General features: G+C 49.7%; 2 long non-coding RNA genes across 2 annotated transcripts; both read left to right on the forward strand.

The window, feature by feature from the left end:
• Window positions 1-9,217: 9,217 nt before the first annotated feature.
• LOC122221156 lies at window positions 9,218-10,510 on the forward strand. The gene is made up of 2 exons (XR_006203107.1): window positions 9,218-9,441; window positions 10,015-10,510. It is a non-coding gene; the product is annotated as an uncharacterized LOC122221156 (long non-coding RNA).
• A 3,408-nt stretch (window positions 10,511-13,918) lies between these two features.
• Window positions 13,919-16,578, forward strand: LOC122221157. Its single transcript, XR_006203108.1, has 3 exons — window positions 13,919-14,001; window positions 14,131-14,358; window positions 16,358-16,578. It is a non-coding gene; the product is annotated as an uncharacterized LOC122221157 (long non-coding RNA).
• Window positions 16,579-17,227: the final 649 nt, after the last annotated feature.

A 17,227-nucleotide genomic window follows, 5' to 3' on the forward strand; every position in this document is an offset into this window, starting at 1 on the left:
GCACCCCCTTGAGGAGAGCTGGACAGGGCAGCCCAAGGCAGCACATCAAAGACTCCAGTGTCACTACCTGTAGGTATGCTTAGTTAAAACAACAACAAGCCACGTCGCTGATCAGAGGCTGAATTTGGGTTTCCTCCCCCAGCATCTTCTATTCGAATGTAAACCATGGCTCAAAAGCAGCCGAGGCACTGTTGTAACATTAGGGTCAAGCTTAATATTAACTTCCCAAGACAACGCGGTGATATTTTGGTCTACCAGCAACCAAGAAAAAAAAGATAGGAACTTGGAGAAAATCAAAAGAGCAGCTAAAAGCTGGAGCTGCCTCATCTCTCTAGGGGAATTTTTAAGTGGTTCCAGCTAGAATTTAAAACATGGATATTAGTTTAGTTTAGGAACTTTATAATCTCTAAAAATGATAATCCACAAATCAAGATCTGGTTTCCTGTTCTGTTCCCGTATTGAGGATGCTGAATTTACATAAATAAGAATACAGTCACCAGATAGCTAGCTAGCTAGATAGATAGACTCATAGAGACACATGCACATATATAGGACTAAAAACACTTAGATTTTTTGAATCCTTGTAAAATCGTGATGCGATGTGCACACTTGAACATCTTATATATTAGTCAGTGCAGTACCGTGTCTGTGTCCCTGTTTCCTCATCTAGACTGTGAGCTCCTTGAAGGCAGGTGCCTTTGTCTCAGCCCAACAGTGTTTGGCACATAAAAGGAAGTAAATAAATGCCCACTTTGTAAATTAATGAGTTGTTGTACGTTTCTCCAGCACCCAGTACAGTACATGGTTCACAGCTGAAGCTAAGTACATACTAGAAAAAGAAAGGACCTGACCACTGACACAGTGTCCTCAACTGTAAGATGGCCCTGCCCCCCGATAGAAGACAGGCACTTGGAAAAGCAGACTTTGCACACGGAAGAGCTGCTGTGTCCGTGCTCACTAGTCCTCCAGCTGGGATGGATAGCAGGAAGGTGAAGAGGCACAGCAGAGTTGCCTCCATGGCTGAGAGGCCATGCTGCCTGGGTTCTGGGGCCTTGAAGGGTGAGGCAAGAGCTGTGCCAAACTCCCTGTGGGCTGCCAGTAGCTCAAAATCTGCAGCATGGGGCCATGAAATCCAAGCAAAGTTTTTCGGGAAGAGACTATTCATAGTAGCAGTGTTCATGATGGCAAAAAATGTCAGAGGCGCCTGGGTGGCTCAGTCAGTTGAGCATCTGACTTCGGTTCAGATCATGATCTCACAGTTCGTGAGTTCGAGCCCCACATCGGCTCGGCTCGCTGCCGTCAGGACGAAGCCCGCTTCAGATCCTCTCCCTCTCCCTCTCTGCACCTCCCCCAAATCGTGCGTCCTCTCTCAAAAATAAATAAACATTAAAAAAAAGTCAGACACCCCAAAAGCACTTTAAAAGAAGAATTGATACATGGGGTTAGAGTCACTCCATAAAAATACTGGACTGCAATGAAATGCAAGAAACCACAGTCATGTACAACGGTACGGATGAATCTTAGCAACATACTTGAGTAAAAAAGTAAATCTCAGAAGATCACTTATAAGAAAAGATCAATGGAGCTAAGAGCTGGCTCTTTGAAAAGATAAACAAAATTGGCAAACCTTTAGCCAGACCCATCAAGAAAAAAAGAGAGAGGACTCAAACAAATAAAATCAGAAATGAGAGAGAAGTTATAACTGAGACCACAGAAATACAAAGGATCATAAAAGACTACTATGAACAATTATACATCAACAAATTGGACAATCTAGAAGAAATGGATAAATTCCTAGAAATACACAATCTTCCAAGACTGAATCATGAAGAAATAGAAAATCTGAATAGACTGATTACTAGTAAAGAGACTGAATCAGTACTCAAAAAACTTTCAACAAAAGTCCAGGACCAGATGGCTTCCCTGGTGAGTTCTACCAAACATTCAGAGAGGATTTAATACCTGTCTTCTCAAACTATTCCAAAATATTAAAGGGGAAGAAATGCTTCCAAACTCTCATTTTATGAGGCCAACATTACCCTGATACCAAAACCAAACAAAGACACCACAGAAAAAGAAAATTACAGGCCAATATCCCTGATGAGCCTCCTCAATAAGATATTAGCAAACCAAATTCAACAAGACATTAGAAGGATCATACACCATGATCAAGTGGGAGCTTTTCCAGGGATGAATGGGGGTTCAATCTCCACAAATCAATAAGCATGATACACCACATTTTAAAAATTAAGAATAAAAGGATGCCTGGGGTGCTCAGGTGGTTAAGTGTCCGACTACTGATTTCGGCTCAAGTCATGATCTCTCGGTTCATGAGATCGAGCCCCTCACTGGGCTCTACAATGACAGTGTGGAGCTTGCTTGGGATTCTCTCTCTCCCTCTCCCTCTGCCCTCCTCTCTCTCTCTCCCTCTCTCTCTCTCTCAAAATAAATAAAATAAACTTTTTTAAAAAAATAAACGATAGAAAGCATATAATGATCTCAATAGATGCAGAAAAAGCGTTTGACAAAATTCAACACCCACTTATGATAAAAACCTTCAACAAAGTAAGTGTAGGTGGAGCACACCTCAACACAGTAAAGGCCATATGTGACAGACCACAGCTGACACCATACCCAAAGGTGAAAAACTGAAAGCTTTTCCTCTAAGGTCAGCTACAAACAAAGATGCCCACTCTTGCCACTTTTATTCAACATTGTGTTGGAAGTCCTAGCCAGAACAACTAGGCAGGAAGAAGAAATAAAAAGCATCCAAACTGGAAAGAAAGAAGTAAAACTGTCACTATTTGCAGATGACATGAAACTATATATAGAAAACCCTAAAGAGCCACACACACACACAACTGTTAGAACTAATAAATGAATTCAGTGAAGTCACAGGATACAAAATTAATACACAGAAATCTGTCGCATTTCTATACACCAATAATAACCTGGCAGAAAGAAATTAAGACAACAATCCCATTCAGAATGGCATCAAAAGAATAAAACACTTAGGAATAAATTTAACTGAGGAGGTGAAAGACCTGTACTCTGAAAATGACAAGATGTCAGGGCACCTGGCCGGCTCAGTCAGTAGAGCACGAGACTCTTGATCTCGGGGTTGTGAGTTCGAGCCCCACATTGGGTGTAGATAATACTTAAAAATAAAATCTTTAGGGGCACCTGGGTGGCTCAGTCAATTGAGCGTCTGACTTCAGCTCAGGTCATGATCTCACGGTTTGTGGGTTAAAGCCCCACGGTTCAGCTCTGTGCTGACAGCTCAGAGCCTGGAGCCTGCTTCAGATTCTGTGTCTCCTTCTCTCTCTGCCCCTCCCCTGCTGTGTGCACATGCTCTCTCTCTCTCTCTCTCTCTCTCTCTATCTCTCTTTCTCTCTCAAGAATAAATAGACATTAGGGGTGTCTGTGTGGCTCAGTGGGTTAGACATCTGACTTCAGCTCCAGTCATAATCTTGCAGTTTATGGGTTCAAGCCCTGTATCAAGCTCTGTGCTGACAGACCCTTTTCAATAAATAGTGTTGGGAAAACTGAACACCTACATGCATAAGTATGAAACTGGACCACTTTCTTAAACATGTATAAAAATTAACCCAAAATAGATTAAAGACTTAAATGTGAGACCTGAAACCATAAACTCCTGGAAGAAAGCATAGGCTTTTTGACATCATCTTAATGATATTTTTTTGGACCTAACCCACAAGCAAGGGGGAACCAAAGCAAAAGTAAACAAGTGGGACAACATCAAACTAAAAAACTTCTGGGGCGCCTGGGTGGCTCAGTAGGTTAAGCAGCCGACTTCGGCTTGGGTCATGATCTCGCGGTCCATGAGTTTGAGCCCCGCGTCGGGCTCTGTACTGACAGCTCAGAGCCTGGAGCCTGTTTCAGATTCTGTGTCTCCCTCTCTCTGACCCTCCCCCGTTCATGCTCTGTCTCTCTCTATCTCAAAAATAAATAAACGTTAAAAAAATTAAAAAAAAAAACTAAAAAACTTCTGCACAAGGACTCTGGGTGGCTCAGCTGGTTGAGTGTCTGACTTCAGCTCGGGTCAAGATCTCACGGTTCGTAACTCTGAGCCCTGCTGTCAGCACAGAGCCTGCTTTGGATCCTCTGTCCCCCTCTTTCTCTGCACCTCCTCCACTTGTGCTCTCTCTAAAAAATAAATTAAAAACATTGAAATAAAAATAAAATAAAATAAAATAAAAAAATTCTGCATAGCAAAGGAAACTATCAACAAAACGAAAAGGCAGCCTACTGAACTGGAGAAAACACTTGCATATTGCCTATCTGCTAAGGGGCTAATATTCAAAACCTATAAATAACTCACATAACTTAATACCAAAAACTCAAACAAGCTGATTTTACATGGGCAGATGATCTGAACAGACATTTTTCCAAAGAAAACATCCAGATGCCCAACAGACACATGGAAAGATGCTCAACATCACTCATCATTGGGGAAATGCAAATAAAAACCTCAAAGAGATATCACCTGACACCTGTCAGAATGGTTATTATCAAAAAGAAAGAAAGAACAAGTTGTCAGTGAGGATGTTGACAAAAAGGAATCCTTGTGCACTGTTGGTGCTGATGTAAACTGGTGCGGCCACTATGAAAAACAGTATGGAGAGTCCTCGAAAAATTAAAAATAGAACTAGCATACAATCCAGCAATTCCACATCCGGGTATTTATCTGAGGAAGACAAAAACAGTAACACAAAAAGACACACACACCCCTATGTTCACTGCAGCATTAGCTACGACAGCCAAGAGATGGGAGAACCCACGCGTCCATCGATAGATGAATGGATAAAGGATGCTACTCAGCCGTGAGAAAGAATGAGATCTTGCCATTTGTGACAACATGAATAGGACTTGAGGGTACTATGCTAAGTGAAATAAGTCACGCAGAGAAAGTCAAATATCATATGGTTTTGCTTTGAATGCAGAATCTAAAAAACAAAACAAATGAACAGACAAATCAAAACCAGACTCATTGATACAGAGAACAGACTGATGGTTGCCAGAGGAGACAGGGGTTGGAGGGTGGTTGAAAGGGGATCAAGAGGTACAAAGCTCCAAAAAAAAAAAGAGGTACAAAGCTCCATTTATAAAATAAATAAGTCACGGGATGTAAGGTAAAGCACAGAGAATATAGACAATAACATTGTAATAATTTTGTATGGTGACAGATGACAACTAGACTTATTATGGTGATCATTTCATAATGTATATAAATGTTGAATCACTATGTTGCATACCTAAAACTAATATAATATTGTATCAATTAGACTTGAATTTTAAGAAAAGATCACTTACAACATGATGCCCTTTCTGTAAAGTTCATAAACAACTGAAATAAAAAACTTAGTATTTAGGCTGCACAGATACGTGGTTGTGGTGACATTACCCAAGCTTAACAAGACTTCTGGTTCTTCCTTCTTTCTAGGTACATGCCCTCTTGAAATTAAGGACAGACTTGGGAAGAAGAGCTTTGGCCAATGAACTGTCACTGAAGTGCTCAGGCACTTTCGGGCAGAAACATCTAAGAACTGGTGCGTAGTTTTTATCCTCCCGTGACAAAGCAAAACCCCAGAACCCCAGAGGCCTCTGCCCATCTGCGCTGGTCACGTAACATGAGCAAGAAATAAACTTTTGTTGTGTTAAGCCACTGAGATTAGGAGTTATTTGTTACTGCAGCATAACCTAGTCTACCCTGACTGATGCAGTAATAAAATTGTATTTAGAAAGCCTAGGGAATGATAGACACATAATTCAGATAATTCAGCATAGTATATACCTCTGAGGGGGAAGCAGGAGGCTGTGATAAAGGAGGAGCACAATATAGGTGCAAACACTGTTAAGGCTCTAGATCTCAGGTTGAGGGGGTTTTTTTAATGAATTTTTTAAATTTTTAATGTTTTATTTATTTGTTTTTAATTTTTTAATATTGTTTTTTTGAGAGAGAGAGAGAAACTGTGTGCTCACGTGAGTCAGGGAGGGGCACAGAGAGAGAGAGACACAGAATCTAAAGCAGACTCCAGGCTCTGAGCTGTCAACACAGAGTCTGATGCGGGGCTTGAACTCAGGAAGTGCAGGATCATGACCTGAGCCGAAGTTGGACGCTTAACCAACTGAGCCACCCAGGCTCCCCAGTCGCAGGTTGAGTTCTGAGTTCCACTGTCAAAAAAAACCCAGAGGCCCAAAATAGAGTCACTTAATGCTACGCCCCGTCACCAAACCAGGGCTTAATGTCTAACCTAATTACACTTTCAAACTTCCCCAGAAATGTAGTCTTAACCAATTAGTAATTTTCTAGGGTACCAATAGAGTAATCTTTGACACAGGCCCTCTCCATGCTCCAAAGGAAGAAAAGGTAACCCAGCTAATAACTACTAAGACCCTTTTGTCCCCCCAAAGGAAGATCACCTCACCCAAAATAATCCTTTTTTCTGTTTATGACTTCCTTGTCCTGCCTTTAAAAATCTCTTCTTTTCTGCAGCCGAATGGAGCTCCCTCCTAATGTGCTAGATGGGAGGCAACCTGATTGTGAAGTTGTTTAATACAGCCACTTGATCTTTTAAATTACTCAGTTGAATTTTTGTTATTTAACATCACTATGTTGTTGTAAACAAAAATATATCATTGTAAACAAAGAAATTAATTAATTAAAGTGGCCCTGCATGGGCCAATAATAAGAGTGTGTCATAGGCAGGGTGGTGATTAACCCAGTTCTGTGTACCTGAGGTCCGTTTAAGAAGGAAAAAGGAAAAGGCAAGGAAAGGGGAGTGTCATTTGGATACGAGCTGGAAACCCAGCCGCGTTCCTGCCCAAGGGGAGCCTGCATCTCATTCTGTAGGCAATGTACACAGTGTAACCAAAGTGTGTAAAGAAGGGCAGAAGGAGCTCAGAGATGTGTCTCTTTCCCAATGCCCTGAGGTCCAGGGCCTCAGATTCCACTCCCGACAACCCCCCTCAAGCCAGCAGGTTGGGAAGGTGGGAGACACAGAGCCTTTGTTTCTGGCAGCTTGCCAAACCTGCCCTGAAGCCCCATTTCATTTCATTTGCATGAAGCGGTTTCACCCCCAAACTCTCTTCCCCCCCACTTCCCCCTCACCCCAGGGGCGCTTGCCAGCCTGGCTGGGCTCGAGACCTCACAGGCCCCTGGACCAACCCCAGGCCCCCTTTGATGATGTCATATTCACCACAAAGGAGTCTGCTTTTTCTGTACCCTGGGCATCATGAATCTTACATAACTCTGTGTCCTCGACCTTGATGCTAAAATCATTGCATTCAGTGAGGAGGCACTGGGGAGTTTTAAGGAAGAGAGGTGGTGGTGTTTGCAACTGGAAAGTTGTTGTGGTGACCAGTGAGGGCCGGGGGTAGAGGGGGTCGGGGTGTGGGCGGGGGCGCTGGGGCAGACCTAAGAGCCACTCAGAAGGTGGAATCAAGAACTTGGCATGAGCCAGAGGGACAAAGCCCATCTCCTCGGTCCCTGGGGGTGAAATAGGAACAGGCCTGCCACCCTGCTCCCAACATTGCAGGGGGCAAAGGGAGAGGTATCAGGGGGAGTGGCTGCCTGGGGTTGTGGCCTCTGGATGAGACCGGGCTCAGAGGTGGGCCGTGAGAGAGAGGACAGCCATTTCTCTTTGGACGTTTACAACTATTTGCCTACGTTACTTTGACCATAAAAGTTTCAATTAAAAAAAAAGGAAAGTCATGTTAGATTCAGTCATGTTCTTATACACGTGAACTTTAGGGAGTTCATAAGCCTAGAAATTGTGCAGAGTCGTGGGTACAGGTCTCTTCTGAAAAGGGATCTATAAGTTTTATCAAATTCTCAAAAGACATTGCGACCTGGTAATAATAATTAACATTTGTGTAACACTATATCTCAGGCTCTGAGATATGCACACACACACACACACACACACACACACATTCACTAAATCTTCACAACAACCCTATGAGACACATTCTATTGTGCCAAATAATAAAAACTCAACAGTAAATTTTAAAGATCTAATTGGCTTTATTCATTGATTCATGAATCAGTCTGCATCCCATCTAGCTGGTAGAGGGGAGCTCCAAAGGGTGACTGAAAAGCTAGACATGGAGCAGAAAAAAGGAAAATATTAGCAAAGAATCCATTGTTTTAGGCAAGGTTGCCCTCCTAAGGGGAACAAAAGGGGTCTATCAGTAAATTTCCTAATGCTGACCAGAAATGTTGACTGGTTATAGGTTGCATTCCTGCGGGGTTGAAACTACAGATAGGTTAGGCATTAAGTCTTGGTTTACTGACTTAGGGCCTTAACCTGCATGAAGCCATTTGGGGTCTCTGGTTTTCTTTTTAACAATTGTCATCCCCATTTTACAGATGTAGGGACTGAGTGAGGCACAAGGAGGTTAAGCTTGTTGCTGAAGCTTGCTCAGTTAGTGAGATTTGCTTCTCCAGAATGTCGACCACTAACCTAGACCCGCTCTGGTCCAATACTGAACCGCCAGCCAGCCTGGATGTGTGGACCTCTGTGCTCACAGCCCTTCTCATGCCCTTCACTTCAGTAACAGTGGGAAATCCTGGTCCCTCACTGTCATCGCTGCCCACAGCAAGGAAGGTGATTTTGTGTCAGGGACATCTCAGGAACAAGCTTGGAAGGAGGGGGGAAGCCTTCCTACCCATCAGCACCCCAGCACCACTGCAGAGGCTGGCCCAGACTGGCCAACCCCCAACAGGGACAAGAACCCACCTTCCTCAGTACTAAACTCTACTGTCCCCTTGGTCTCTCCTCTGCCTCCCCCCTCAGCTCCATCTGAGGCTGAGGAAACGCATCGAGTTGGCAACATTGGGTGGGACCCAGGACCTCTAACCTCCATTTCCCCATCCCCTGCAGTCCTGCCCTAGCATGGATTGGTCCCCGCTTCATGGATTGTCCTCTGAGGCCTCCTCTGTGCCAGAGCCCTCCCCCCAAGGAACTTGTGGCAGAGTCAGGACCCTGCAGAGGAGACAGGGGAAGAGGCTGCCTCAGGAGATAGTGAGGGCTCCTCCCCAGGAAGCATGTGAGTGGAGAATGGATGGCCAGTCATTTGACAGGGGCCTAGACTAGTGGTCATGCCCACATCTCATAATCTCCTCCCCATCTAGGACTTCATGTGGGGTCTGGTGACACTTACAGACATCACAATAAGGTATATGATTGGCTCCAGCCAGCTGGGCCTCACAGCCTGCTCTAGACCTTGATTCCTCAGAGGCCCAGAGAGAGACAGGGGCTTGCTCAAGGTGCCCCGGCATCTGGAGCTGCACGAGTGGGAAGGGAAGCCCAGGACACTGGATGGCAGGGGGAGAGGAATGAGCCCGGAGGAGGGGCTTGAGCAAAAGGGTCAGAGGGACTTTCTGGAGGAGGGAAGACATTCATGAGAAGTCCCCAGGTAGGGAGGGTTTGAATAGGCTGAGAAGCAGGGGGCCAAGAACAAGCCATGTTCAGGCAAAGCAGGAGACGGCTGGAGTCAGTAGCCTGATGAGGGGTCTCAGTGGGGGCTGTGGAACGTGAACACCCAGCTGGGCAGGGGAGCTCCTTACTGATCTCCCCTAGCCCATCCAGGACAGAAGCCTGTCCTGGTGCCTGGTCTCAGAGAGGGGAATTCCTCACTTACCCTAACAGCGTGAGAGTCGGGGAGACAGGTCTGGGCCTCCCACCTCAACTACCGTCAGACAGGGACCATCAAGTCACAGCTCTGCCTCCTCACAGTCTTCCCAGGGCAGGGGAAGAGGCTCCCAGCAGGCGGGCCCTTGCCAGCCTCGCCAGCCCCACCCCACCAGCAGGGCGGCAGGGACACAGGGACACGGGAGGGGTTGCCCCAGCCGCCCCTCCAGAGCAGGATTTTCCAGGGTTCCAGCCTCAGCTGGGAGCGGGCTATTTTTAGCAGGCTCTCCACAGCCTCGAGCTGTCTCAGAAGTGCCAGCGCGCTCATGCTCGGTCCCTCACTGTTCTCGGCTTTTAGCTCTTGCAGGGAGTGATTCTCGCACTCAGCACGCTCCGATTACCAGAGTGACCTGAGCAGCTGCCTCACGTCTCCTCATCGACGGAGCCCATAGGCGAGTGACATGAGAGGAGGCTGCAGGCAGGCCTTCCCCCCACTGTTCTGCAGCCCTGCTGTCCCCCCAGCCACTCTGGCACCCCTCACGGCAAGGGAGCCTGGGGGCAGAGGGTGGACGGATTTGTTGGCTTGATTCGCATGATGTATCAGTTACTTCATGAGGTGTGAGGTACATTCCGCAGGAACAGAGGAGCGGGAGCCCACTTGCCCCAGCCCTTTGCAGAAGGACCCGCCCGGGAGGGAGGTAGTTTACCCCACCCCAGGGAAGAGGAACTCATTGAGAAGAGCCCCACACTCCCCTCGATGGGGGCAGAGACTCTAATGTTTTCTGAGGGGTTCAGCAGTGCCAGGAGAGAGATGCACTGCTGTGCACGTAATAAACGGTTCATGCCATTCTTCACTTCCGCAGAGGGTTATAAACACACTGTGTTGATAGGTCTTCTAGTTCTTTAAGAGAACGTTAAGATTCAAAATCTGTTGTGGAATCTCCCAGGTTTTAAATGTTGGCAACTAGGTCAAGTTTTTAAAAGAATGTTGTGTAGTTTAAATGGAACGTATCCAGGAACCCTGCCTGATCCACTCACTGGCCAGGAGATGGGAGTGGTGCTAAGCATGGACCCAGCTTTCCAGCGCGCAGTCTGCTCCATTCCAAGAGGTGCCAGCATGGGAGGCCCCTCCATTCCAGAGGGGAGCAGCCTCAGGACCCCGGATCCCAAAGGGCAGGGCGCCATCCTTTAAGGCCCAACCAGCATTTTTCAAATGCTCGTCCAGGGAAACTAGTTCCAAGAGCTGTTGGTAGACGTTCCTTATTTATGGGCTAACACTCAGAATCTCTGGGTTCAACACAGCAAAACAGACTTCTTTATTGCAGGAGTTGCCCAAGCCTTTAACACGTAACAAAGTGCCTCGTGAATTTCCAGGAGGTGAGGCATATGCAGTGCTTCTCAAAATATTTCCACATGGAACTCACTTTTAATGCACACCCATTAACTCTGCAAAAGATACTACCACTCCATAGAATGTGGTTCTGGAAGTGTGGCTCACCACACTCTTACCCATTCCTCAGACCCAACATCCCAGGGTGGCTGTAGCATAAGCATGGGGGGTAGGAAGAGTGGCAAAGGGGAAGCTGGGACCAGAAGGCACTAGTCAAGAGCATGGCTTTGTCTTGAGGGCAGAGTGTTAAGCCAGGAGGGACCTGGGGGACTAAAAGGTAAGCGCTCATTGCTCAGACACCAGACCAGAGGAGAGGGACCTGGCCAGAGGTAGGGAAAGTGCTCCAGAGTGGACAAGTCCCAGGGCTAAATGGTCAGGACTCGGTGGCTGAAAGGCTGTGGGGAATGCAGGGGAAGGAGGCAGTAAGGACGAAACCAAAAGAGGGGCTAAATGGACAGAGCCCAGACTGAGGCTTCCCTCCGTATGCCCTGCCCCACTACCCATCTCATAAGGGAGCCAGGCTCAGGCAAACTTAAGCCACCTGTGGTTCCCATGGCAACCGCGGGAGAGAAGCAGCTGGGCAAGCAGAGACAGAGAAGTGAGTGGGGAGGGGCTGCTGTCCTGATCCATGCCCTGTGGGACCCAGGAGTTCAGAGCCTGGCCACCCCACCCCCCAGGCAGCTGATAGTGGCCAAAGGGTGGCCAGGGGAGAAAGGCAGGGCCCTGCCTGCTACTGCCCCCCAAGACTCCTGTTCCCAGAGCCCAGTTAAGAGGATGATCCAAGTTCTTGCTTCTGCAGTGAACCCCAACATCGCTCTGGTCCAGCCTGTGTCCACTGACCCCCAGCAGCCCTTGTCCCTACCTCTAGGAGGAAAGGCAGGGGTGATCCCCATGACTGTTTCTCTGCTGCCCGCGCAGCCACAAAGCTAATTTTAGCCCTGACATCAGGCTGCAGCCAGGGGCATTGGGTTGGAGAGGGCTGTGTGTCCGCCCAGTTCTAAATGCTGGGAGCTCTGAAGGCCCTGGGTGCCCAGAGGGAGGACTGGATGGCGACTGTCCTGACCCCTGGGCCCCTATCTGCCACACAGGCAGGTACTCCCACCCCCACCGCTCACCTCCCTCTAGGACTCCCTGCTCTCCTGGGGACCCACACCCGGACAACAGCCACACCCTTAGCCAGACACACAGGCCCTCCAAGAGCTGGCCCTGCCCACTTTTGGGTTATTCCCATTGCTCTGGGCTCTCTTTCTGACCTAGTTAGGCTGGTTAGTAGTTAGCTGCCCCCACCCGCACACAGAGCCAATATGCTGTACTATCTATGTCCATACAGATAGGATGCTTCCAGCAACCCCAGAACCACATGCTAAAATCCTACTGTGGTTCAGATCAAATATCACCCCCTCCATTAAGCATTCCCCCATGCCTTAGTCAGAGCTAAATTCACCCGCCTCTGTGCACCCGACTTCCTTGTATCCCTCTATGAGGCTATTTGTGCACACACTGTCTCCCACGTGAGGCTCTAAGCCCCTGAGAGTCCTGTTCATCTGTTTGCCCCATAAACCCAGCATGATGCTTGGCATACGGTCAGCATTGCTGGGGCCTGGAGAGGGTGGAGGGTGAGCGTGGCCTCTTAAGAGGGGAAAGAAGCGGCCGATCCCAGCTCAGCCACTAGTTTGCCCCCACTCCCGATTCACAGTAAGAAGACTGCCCACTTCGGGCCCGATGGCTCCCTCTGAGAATCACCCGGGAGTAGGCCTAAATGTCTGACCCCAGAGGACATTCGCTGACCTCTGGCATGGCGGGAAACGACTCAGGCCAGACACTCTCACTAAGTAACTTGACCTGAGACCTTCCACACGATGTCGTCAGTTCACGACTGAGGCAGAAGCCAAGAGCGTGTGTCTGGAGCGGCCAGGATGTAGACACAGTGCCACCGTGGAGATGAGGAGCAGACAAGGACAGAAGGGACGGTTCTGCAGCCCCAGCCTCAGCCGCAGCTCTCCCTCCACAGACACCCCACCCAGCCATCCAGTCCCACCTGGCTCCACTGCCACCCCTGTTCTGTGTCCAGGCCCTGCGCCACAATGCCTCGCGTGTTCATGATGTTGCTACAGTGCCCATGACTCCCATAATCACGCTCCCAGGCAACCCAGGTGACTGCCCAGCTTAGGGCGGGGAAGCCTCGGGGACCCTAGAAGGACCACAGCACAGAGAACGCTCTGTGCCCTCCCGTGCCTTTCTCTGCTGTAGGAAGGTGGGCTCCCTGAACACGGCCGTGGGCCCTACATCCCAGCTCACAGGAGAAGATGCCCCTCGGGACTACAGGGCGCAGGGGTCAGGGGACCTTGTGCCCATGCTCCGGCTCTGGGAAAGACAGTGAGTTGCCTCTCAGGGCCTCCACTTGCCAGCCCACAGAGAAGGGTCCAGATAAGCCAGCGAGAAGTGAGGCACCCACCTGAGGGCCATGGCCTCCCCTGTCCAACCTGATGCCAAGACCCTGCTGCTTAACCTCCTAGGCTGGGGGCTACGGATGTGCTAGGCTGGGGCAGGGTATGCGGTGGCCACCACTGGTCATGTGATTTTTCTCCCTGGGCCTCACTTTCCCCTTGTGTGAGTTCCTGAGTGCAGGACCTATGGTGGCTTCTGTTTCCCAGTCCAGAAGCTGCCACAGGCAGGGTTGGAGCTCCTCTGATTGATTCTATCCAAGCTCACAGGACTGAGTGCACACCGGGCCTGACACGAATGTGTTTCCTCCCTGTTGTGTCAGAAGATGCTGGAAGAGGGGAAGGTGGGAGAGGCCCTGGAGGCCTAGGATGGAGCAGGCCCAGGGATGACCAGACTTGCCCCACCCTCACCCCCACAGCCATCCCCAAAGAGCCATTTCTCCAGGAGAAGGGACCCAGGTGGCAGCCGGCGGTCATAAAGCCGTCTCGGAAAGGCTCCTGACGGCCAAACGTAAGTGCCCGTGCCACGGGGAGTAGCAGAGCTGGTAAATTACCGCTGAGGGCTGCACACCGCCCCCACTCTGTATTTATATCCGCCTTGGTGCCTGAAAATGGATATTTATGCATTTTCAATATTCAGGGCAAACGCTCCATCACTCAGCACCACGTGGTTGCAGCACTGGCCCCGCGGAGACGTTCCTCTTCCACCTGTTTTGCCAGTTTGGGGGCTTCCGAGTGGGGCCTGGACCCAGAGCCTCTACAGAGCCCCCGCCTCCATCTGCAGGCCCACAAGCCCCAGGGTGATGTGGAGGGAACGAAGGGCCAGGCCAGCCTCTCCTTGGAGCCTCAAGACCAACTCAGAGACAGGGTCAGTCCCCACCCCCTTCTTTACAGAACAGCAGCCAAGCCTCCGAGAGGTTGGGTGCCCGGGACAGGCTCACACAACATCCTCTTTAGGCCAGGATTCCTCCATCCATGTCCCCAGGGGGGTGACCCCCTCCTGACCAGCCCACAGATATCCCAATCTCCAGATACTTCTGTGTATGTCTTATGGTCTGCCTCATCCTGTCTCAGATTCTCTAAATTCCTCTGTGTCTCTGGGCCTGTCTGGCTCTCATGGGCTCAGTCTCAGGCTCTCGGGTCTCTTTCTCTGTCTCTTTCACCCCTGGTGCCTGTGTCTCTTTGTCTCACTCCTATGCCCCATCCCCCCTTTCCTGCCTCACATGCTTTCTCTCTGAGTCCCTGTCCTTGTCCACCCCTGTCTCCCTGACTTCGTCATGGGGCCGAGATCAGGAGTGGGACGGCAGGAGCTGTCCTGGTGTCCAGGACGGGCCTCCTTTGGTGGTCATGTCTCCCCCAAGCCTGGCCTTGAGAAAGGAGGGCCCCTGAGCCACGGACCCACAGAGCACAGGTGGGGCTGAGGTAGGGAGTTTCCGGGAGCAGATTTCCACTCTGTGGAAGCGAGAGATGGGGTGAACCCCTCATCCCCAGAGCCATGCAGCGGGCCCTGCAAGGAGATTTCTGCATACGTCCAACCATCAGGCCTTGAAGGGCCCATCTGGTTTTGGGGATGGGACTGAGTGATGGGGTCCCTGGGCCTGCTCTGAACTGAAAGGGTTAATGCCTGGCCCTTGAGAGCTTCTTGAACCTGCTCCTGCTCCTACTCCTTCACCTTAACCTCTCCAGCTAGCCCCTTTCTCCTCCCTCTCTCCCCCTCTCTCCCCCTTTCTCCCTCTGTCTCTCTCCATCCATCCATTCCTCTCTCCCTCTTTTCCTCCCTCTCTCTGTCACCAACGATAAGAATTAATTAAATATGTCCTCAGCTCCGGTCTCCTCACTTGCCCCAGGGAATTAACCAGCCCCAGCACCTCAGGCCTTGTTAGATTCCAGGAAAAACATAACGCTTGCCCTCTGCAGCATGTACGTGTGCATGTGGGGGTCCCTGCACACGAAGAAGTACACACAGTGCCCACAGGGGCGTGCCGCGTGCTATTGCATGTTTCCATGTCTGGTCTGCCGGTTCGTCCACACGCACAGGTCTGGAGACGCCGGTCAGGATGTTTATGGGAATACTTTCATGAGTCTGCTGGTATGGATGAGGGTCTGCGTTCCCTACGGACATCTGCACGCGTGCATTGTATGTCTTTGCACTTAAATCCACCTCCCTGTGGACATGTGTCTATCGAATCTGTGTGCTTGTACAGTGTGTCTGGGTATGTGCATTACTGTGCAAATTTGTTTGGACAAAGACCTATACGTCTCTGTGTTGTGCGTGCATGTGTGCATGTGCACATCTAACAGTATCATGTGCTGGTGGGTGAGCGTGTCTACGTGCTAATGTGTGTGTGTGTGTGTGTGTGTGTGTGTGTGTGTGCAGCGTACCTACACCCTGGCCGCCCTGCACACGTCTCCTTCCTGTCTCCCTGGGAGCCAGCGGCCCTGTCTCCAGCAAGAGCCCTTGTGCTGCATCTCTGGGGTGATGACGGTGGAGTCAGTGGCAGTGGCAGTACAGGTGGCAGGAGCCCAGAGGTAGGAAGGTGGAGGTGGTGCAGGGGAAGGCACCTGCTAATGAGGCCACCTTCCTTGCCAGGCCTGGGAGCCAGTACCACTAATTATCGCCTCAGTAAGCAGCTCCCCAGGGAAGGGCTGCTGTGGAGCCCTGCTCCCCTCCCTCCCCTGGGACCCCTTCTCCACCTCCTCCCTGGACCTGAAGACACTGCAGGAGCCCTGGGCACCAAGAAGAAGGACCAAAAGAGAGGGGAGCCAGTAGCTCGTCCCACCAGGGGACCCAGGATGCCTGCCTGCCTGCCCATCAGCCTTCTGCCAGGAAGCCCACCTTTTAACATACTCCTCTGTGTCTCCAAAAGGCCTCCGGGAATTCAAATGTCCTTCTGGGGAAGTGAAGGCCTCCACACCCTGACCAGTCATTCCCTCCACAAACAACGAGCAGACTTCTGGAAAATGAGCACTAGGCTGGGAGTCAAGTGGGCCAGACGATAATCCCAGCACCGTGTGACCTTGGGCAAGTTCCTATACCTCTCTGGGCCTTGGTGTCCTTGTCTGAAAAATAGAAGAGGACTAGAGCCACTTTTCTCAAAGAATGACATATGCATCATTGGTGAGACACAAGACTATTTTTGATAGTACAGAGAAATGGGCATCTGCTATTTTAACTATGTATTTTCATGTGTATGTTCTCACATATGTGTGCATATGTGTGTATTTAACTAGCACATCAGACCCCTGATTTCACAAACATTGCTTCAGACAAGGCTAAAACACACATTTAAATTTTAAAAGTGAGCCAGTTTAAGGAAAAATCTTAAGTGAGAGTAAAGACTGGCATCTGAGTATGACAACGGTCCTGGTGGAAGCTGATGAGTGACTCCAGCCCCGGGTCAGAGGGTCCCTGAGACCTTCCATCTCTGAGAGGCAGTGGGTTCAAGGCCTCAAGCCCCCTGGAATGAGAAATACGCAGACTGCTCCTTGGTTTCCACTCTTGTCCTCATCGTCACTATGACAGACCGTCATGTGGAACAGCAGAAGTTGCTATGGGGTAAGTGGGATGGTCCCTCCTGGCCCACAGGCCCCCACGAGATCTCGGATGACACAGGCAGTGTCCACACATGTGGTCCCTGGGGCGGTTCGGGCCAGTTAGGCCAGGGCAGGGAAATGGCACATGGTAAAGGCAGAGGTCGAGGGGGTCTGAGCAGAGATGGCTCCGGCTGGGCCTGAGG

This window comes from Panthera leo, chromosome B3, assembly GCF_018350215.1.
Source record: "Panthera leo isolate Ple1 chromosome B3, P.leo_Ple1_pat1.1, whole genome shotgun sequence".
Classification (NCBI taxonomy): Eukaryota; Metazoa; Chordata; class Mammalia; order Carnivora; family Felidae; genus Panthera; species Panthera leo.